This window comes from Lissotriton helveticus, chromosome 9 (genome assembly GCF_964261635.1).
Source record: "Lissotriton helveticus chromosome 9, aLisHel1.1, whole genome shotgun sequence".
NCBI classification, from domain to species: domain Eukaryota; kingdom Metazoa; phylum Chordata; class Amphibia; order Caudata; family Salamandridae; genus Lissotriton; species Lissotriton helveticus.
In genome coordinates, this window is record NC_136070.1 from 1247046301 (window position 1) to 1247053071 (window position 6771).

The 6771-nt window shown below is 44.6% G+C and overlaps 1 long non-coding RNA gene across 1 annotated transcript; it reads right to left on the reverse strand.

Annotated features, from left to right (window-relative positions):
* Nucleotides 1-1978: 1978 nt before the first annotated feature.
* LOC144783466 (uncharacterized) lies at nt 1979-5078 on the reverse strand. Its single transcript, XR_013601446.1, has 3 exons — nt 5033-5078; nt 4562-4633; nt 1979-2057 (listed from the first exon to the last, which is right to left on the reverse strand). It is a non-coding gene; the product is annotated as an uncharacterized LOC144783466 (long non-coding RNA).
* Nucleotides 5079-6771: the final 1693 nt, after the last annotated feature.

Below are 6771 nucleotides of genomic sequence, written 5' to 3' on the forward strand. Positions count from 1 at the left end.
CGTTACAAAGACAGCAAGGCCTATGATGCTCCCCTGCCACAGATGGCTCTTCCTGGCCTGGGGGAGGTGTGACCACCTCCGCCCAGGAAAGGCTTTGTTTCTGGGCTCAGGGAGTGAAGGCTCCCACCCCAGGGGTCCAGAAACATGTCGTGTGGTGGCAGGCTGGTGTGTACCAGTCAGGGAATCCACCAGAGGCTGGTTGTTTTTCAGGGGCATCTCTAAGATGCCCCCTGAGTGCATTTTTACATTAAATCCCACACTGACATCAGTGTCAGTTTAATGTGTTGAGGAGTTTGATACCAAATGACAAACTCCCAGCACCATATGCTCTTAATGTCTAAGAATTGGTCTAGACACTGTAGGGGTACAGGGCTCATGCACCTGTACCCTCACCACTGGTATGGTGAACCTATGCCAGGTCAGTGGGTTGTAGGCCTGGCACACAGGGATGTGTGCCATGTCGACTCTTCACTGTGTTCTGCACCAAAAAAATGCAGACTGGAAGGCAGTGTGTGTGTGTAAAGGTACAGGGCCTCTAAGGTTGGCACAATACGTGCTGAAGCCCTTAGAGGCCTTCCCTGCCCACAGTGCCCATGAAACCCATGGTACCTTTTACAAGGGATTGACATGTGGCCAGAGAGGTGCCAATTGGGGGTACAAGGTACAGTTTTGGGACAGGACACAGGCCCAGGGAACCTGATTGGCAGGGACCCTGGGCACATCAAGCCAAAGTGCATCAGTACTCTGGCAAAAAGTGGGGGGTTACTGCAACAGAAACCCAGCTTCCTACAGCTCTACTTCCAGACAAACTTACCTTACTCAGGACAAGTTACAAGACATTAATGATGTGCTATGAAAGTATTTTTGCCCTCTGCCCTCCCTTACCATTGCACACACAGATGCATGTGCGGATACACAGGGACACACAAAGAGAAAACAGACATAAACACGGATGCTCACACACCACACACAAACACCACACACAGGCAAATATACCACACCTCCCCCTTTGGCCCATTCACATTGGAGCCTTGGCAGTACAAAGAAATTCTGAAATAAGAGATGCATTCTGTACTCTTGCTAACTTGTTTATTTTACATATATATAGTATTTCACTATGATCTTCCCACGATATTAGTCTCTTTAATAGCTTTGTCGATTCTGGTCTGGCTAAACCTCCTAGTCTAAGGATGTGTTGATTGATTCTAGGCTGTCCCCCATACATATCTGGATATAGAGATAAAAAGGCACAACATTGTACAGTGAAGATAAATCTCTGACTCCAAGGGGGTAAGAACAAAGGAAAGATCTTCTTACCTGTGATCCATCTCTGCCTTTCTCTCCAGAATCACCGCGTTCTCCTTTCTGCCCGTCTCCACCCTGAAAGCGAAAGAACTGGCAGAGTCACACACTGTGCTTGACACACCACCACATTTCTGCATTACAGTATTCAGGCTTAACAGGTTGTCAGGGGAATACATTTTCGGAACCAATATTCACACTAGCACTTTACACCAGCTTTCCAAAAGTATACTTTTTTTACCTAATTCATATTGTATTTTTACAATAAACCATGTCCAATTCATTTTATGTTTATAATTTTTAAATATATTCACTCATGTAAATAAGAATGAGTGACCCATGTTTACTATGGTCACCAGCCTCATCATCTGTAGAAGTCATTCATCTGGGCTGGCGTTTGCACTTTATCTGCAGTAAGCTCTGCTCAGTGTATGGAAAGTACTTTCACCTCAGCTTCCAAGATCTCAATTTGTCAACATATCCAAAAGGAACATTGTCTCACCCCCTTCCTTCGAGTTTACTTTCCTCTAGTGAGCCATACAAAAAACCTCTAAAGTAATGCATGTATGTTATCATAAAGTGAAAGAATAAACAGCTGTACAAGCCAACAAGAAACGACCAATGAAAGCGGTAGTAGCGGGAAGAGATTGCTTCTTATTGGCTACATCTAGGCAGCAAAGGGCATGGCAAAAGACTTACTATACTCAGACCTTATCTCCTTTGGGACCTTTTTCGCCATCAGCTCCGTGGTCGCCCTGCACAGGAAGAGGAAGAACAAGGGATAAGCATTAGGTTCTGGGATAGGAAATGGGGTGTCAGCACATGGCAGTACAGTGTGTCACATTATTACATGGGGTGTTTGGGTTCGGTCATTAACACAGTACACCCTGTTAGGGAAAGGGTACCCATTATTTAGGTGCTTAACCCCTTGGCCGCGGGGGTAATTCTCCCGCTGTGCTGGGGGGCGCGCACAGCACCCTGGTACTCATGACGAGCTTAGCTCGTCATGACCACGCCCGCTTCTTTAGAACGCTCAGCACAGCAGGGGAATTATCCCCGCGTGTGAGCACCGGGCAGGTCATGACGAGCTGAGCTCGTCATGAGCACAGTGCAACCGTGGCTCATGGGAGGGGTTAAAGCCCAAACAGGCAAAAATCAATAAAGCAGAGCCACACAAAGCCAGCCTGGTGTGTGACTGACTAGTCCTTAGCCTTGCCCACTTTTCACAGACCCTGCCTTTTTTATATCTCCCAGTTGTCTAATGGGCCAGCCCACCTGTAATTGCTACATTTAAAAAATTGAGCCCTTAAAATTATCTACTGAAGGTATTGAACAAGTAATTTACCTTCAGTAACGCAATATCTGGTAGAGATAATATCTAGCTGTGATTCCCTACCTTTTCATTCCCCCAGGCGTCAGGCTGGATCTGGAAACTTTTGCGTGAGAAGTACCCCTTGCGCGCATAATTGTCCCCTTTGGCTGCTTACCATCAAAACAGCCTTTCTAGTGGCAATAACATTGGCCCGGAGGGTGAGTAAGTTGTAGGCATTGTCCTCCAAGCCTCCATATACAATGGTCTTTGCAGATAATGTGGTGTTTTTTTTCTGGGTTTCATTCTTGCCAAAGATAGTGACCCCATTCCATCTGAGTCAATCAATCATACTGTCCTGCTTTTTTGCTCCTCCGCATCCCTCGAAGGAAGAGGAGTGAATCCACCATCTGGACCCAAAAAGAGAGATGTTGGTCTACCTTGACCGCACAAGAGAGTTTTGGGTGGATGACCAACTCTTTATCGGGTACGTGGTCGGGCAGTGCAGAAACGGACCAATTCTCGTTCTCTGCATTGCGATCTGCTATGCCATGGCTAAGATGCAGCCTCATGAGGGCGTACAAGCTCATTCCACCAGGGGGAAGGCGTGCAACCACAGCATTGGCTCAGGGTGTCCCAGTCATGGACATCTGCCAGGCAGCAATGTGGGCATCTTTGCACATGTTTTCCAAACCCTACTGCCTGGACAGTCAAGTCAACAGGGATGGACATTTTGCCCATTCGTTTCTGGAGGACTTCTTAGTATGTGAAAATTTGTCTGCAGCCCACTGCCAGGATGGTATGGCTTGGGTATCTATTAAAAGGTAAGGAATCTGCAGCTAGAAGTCTCTATCAGATGAACAAGTTACTTACCTTCAGTAACACTTTATCTTGTAGAGACCATATCTAGCTGCAGATCCCTTACAGACCCACACATGCCTCCTTGCTTGGCTGACTCATTTGTTAGGGCTAAGATTGCTCCCTTTTCAGGGCCGTAGTTATGACACACAATCATGTCAGTGACTTCATGGCTCTGCGCTCCTGGTGTGGAAAAGAGAAAAACTCTGCCATCTGAACGCCTGGGCAGCACCTACATTGGTGACCGCAACTTCATAATCGTAGCTATCGACCTCAATGACATCACGCAGAGCTGAATGGAGCCACCCAAAGACGCGCGCAAGGGGTGCTGCTCATGCAAAAGTTTCCAGACCCAGCCTGACGCCTGGGGAATTCAAAGGTAAGGAATCTGCAGCTAGAAAGTCTCTATCAGATAGACATTTTACCACCTTTGCAAGTATTCTAACATGCCCCTCTTGAGGAATTAAAATGACCAGAAAATGAGTTGCCTCGAGATTTTGCTTCAAACCCCTTTCCCATCTGGGAAACATTGAATAATCAAATTAAGTATAGCTACCCAAACAAATATAGTGCCACCTCTGATTACTAGATAACATGTATGGACATTTGTATTTTGTTTATGTCTATTACTTGCAGAGCCCAGCCAGTATATTTACTCTGGGTGGTAACCTCAAACCCATGATGTAATAAAGACACACAAAAATCATGTAAGGAACACATACAGCCCCAACAATGGGGCTCAAAGTGGGCTGTTTTGATTTAAATTGTGTCTCTACTCTGGAATAACTAAACTGAAAAAAATGGATGCAGATACTTTGGGGGTTGGATGTTTGGACAAAACAAGAAAACAAATGTCTCGAGCTGTTATTTAAAAGGAAGAACTGAAAGAAAACAGTGAAACAGGGTCTTTTAAACACAAAGGAAAAATGAAGTAATCAATAAATATAATGGAAGAAATATTATGCAAAATATCTTTATAACTATTTGCAGGTATTATAGGTCTCAGTGAATTCTGTGCTTGCGCATGCAGAGCCAAAAGATCTCAAGAAAGGTTATAGAGAGCACGTTTGCGTCAAAAGTGATGTCACCAACCTTGGCTCCTCTGGGTCCCATGACACCTCGCTCACCAGGTAACCCAGTCGCAATCAACTCCACAATTTCTCCCTGGAATGAAAACAGCCATCAGAACACTGACAAAGATCACTGACCACAGACGTCTACCTTCTCCTGCATGTCCTTTCTGGTGGACAGGAGATATCTCAACAGGCCTCTGCCTCTGAAAAGATAGTAGGTGCGAACAGAAAACTGACTTGTTTCCATGCCTCCTGTGTGACTTACTTTGCCCCAGACCTATCAGCACAGGCCTAGAGCCATACACCTGACCCCACTAGACATTTTAGGAACTGGCTTGTAGATTAGCAAAGTTGCCTTTTCTCTTTGAAAGCAAGAGAAGTGCAGGGTAATTGTGCTGTTGCTACAGGTTTATGTTGTAACCACCTACAAAGCAAATCCTATGTTAGCTTTGCAGTCATTATTACACCTACATCTTAGACAGTCATTTACCTTTGGACCCATAGGGCCCACAGGGCCGGGTGCACCATCTTTACCCTATGGAGGAAATAAGAAAAGTTATTAGGATAAATGTTTTTCAACCACATGTATACTCTCCAATGTGCACAAAGATACATTTTGTTATAGGTAGTGGATTGCTGTAAAACGACTTGCCTGTAATTAACAAACTTGCAGGCACATGCATCAAAAGAAAAACCGGTCGCAAACAGAATCTTCCCCTTTGCGACCGGTATTTTTGTATTTGGGATGCATCATCCCAAATGCAAAAATCGCAATTTAAGTAAACTCTTAAATGGGATTACTTAAATTGCGATTGCATTTAAGGAATCACAAATTGAGATTCCTTAAATGCAATGCATTAAAGTAAAAAAATGAGCGATTTCGGTAATAGGGGGCTCAAATTACCATAAAGTTGAACTTCATGGTAATTTGCAAAAACTTTGAAAATTGCACTTTTGTGCTTTTTTCAAAGTTTCATGTTGGGCACACACATGCCCTTAGGGCATGTGTGTGTGCAACATATGTGCACATCACATTTTCAGGGGTGCAACAGGGTGTCATTTTGACACCCTTGCACCCTTGAAATTGCATGAGCAATTTGCGAGTACCTACTGGTACTCGCAAATTGCGCATGCAATCTCCAATTCATTCCTATGGGCCTGCAGGCCCATGGGTAAGAATGGGAAGGCATCCCTTAATTATGAGTCTCAATTTGCAAGTCGCAATTTGCGAGTCGCAATTAAGGAATGCTTAGGAATCGCTATTTTTATAGCGATTTCTACATGCATAGGCTTTTGCGATTCCTTAATTGCGATTCCTTAATAATCGCAATTAAGAAGTCGCAAAAGCCTACCTTGCTGCATGTGCCAGTTGATCCTTTCAATGCTAACTCTACAGGCCACTATCATCAGCTTATTATCAGAGATGTTTTATTTGACAGTGAGGTCCACAAGATGTTAGTACAGTGTTCATTGGCAGAGAGCAGTGTTTCAAAGAAGTTCAGAGGAAATGGGTTGCAGCTTGGTATGCTACAGGAACATTTCCAAGCTAAGATATTCAATACATGATTTTCCAGACTGGGCAGCCGTACACTCTCTTCGGGAGTTTGCTGTGAGAAACACACATGGGAAATGTGCACCTACTTCCCAAATCTCTTTCCACTCATCCTTGACTTTGCAAAATGTTTCCAACAAGAGTTGCCATAATCCTATTTCTAGACCTTTTTGTTCTTCTAGCCCCTGTCCTTAGAAACCCTTGAAGGAGGGAATGGCGGCTCCACATGGGGATGCTGTGTGATGACATGGCATTAGTGCAACGTATAATGACAAATGTGCAAAAACATCTTAAAGATCTGTAATTCCACATTATCCATCAAACACTTGCAGCAGGCTCTCTAGAAGAAGAATATCTCCACCCTGCAGTGACTCCCCTTGGTTTTTAAGAACCCATGTCTGCCCTCAGGAGCACCACACCATGTTCTTGTTGGAATTAGTCTTGTTTTTATCCACAAGTTTCTATTTTGAGAACAAACACAGGCATTTGGGTGTGCTAGTCTTCAGAACTGCATGTCCAGGTTCATGAGGACCAGATAATTGCACCTGAGAGCTCTTCCCTGCAAAGTATACAGTGAGGTTCTGTCTCCACTGTGGCTTGTGATGTGGTTAACATATTGCTGCACAGCCTCTTGAGAGGGGCTGGTTTGTTGGCAGCACAGAGATGGGATTTTAGTG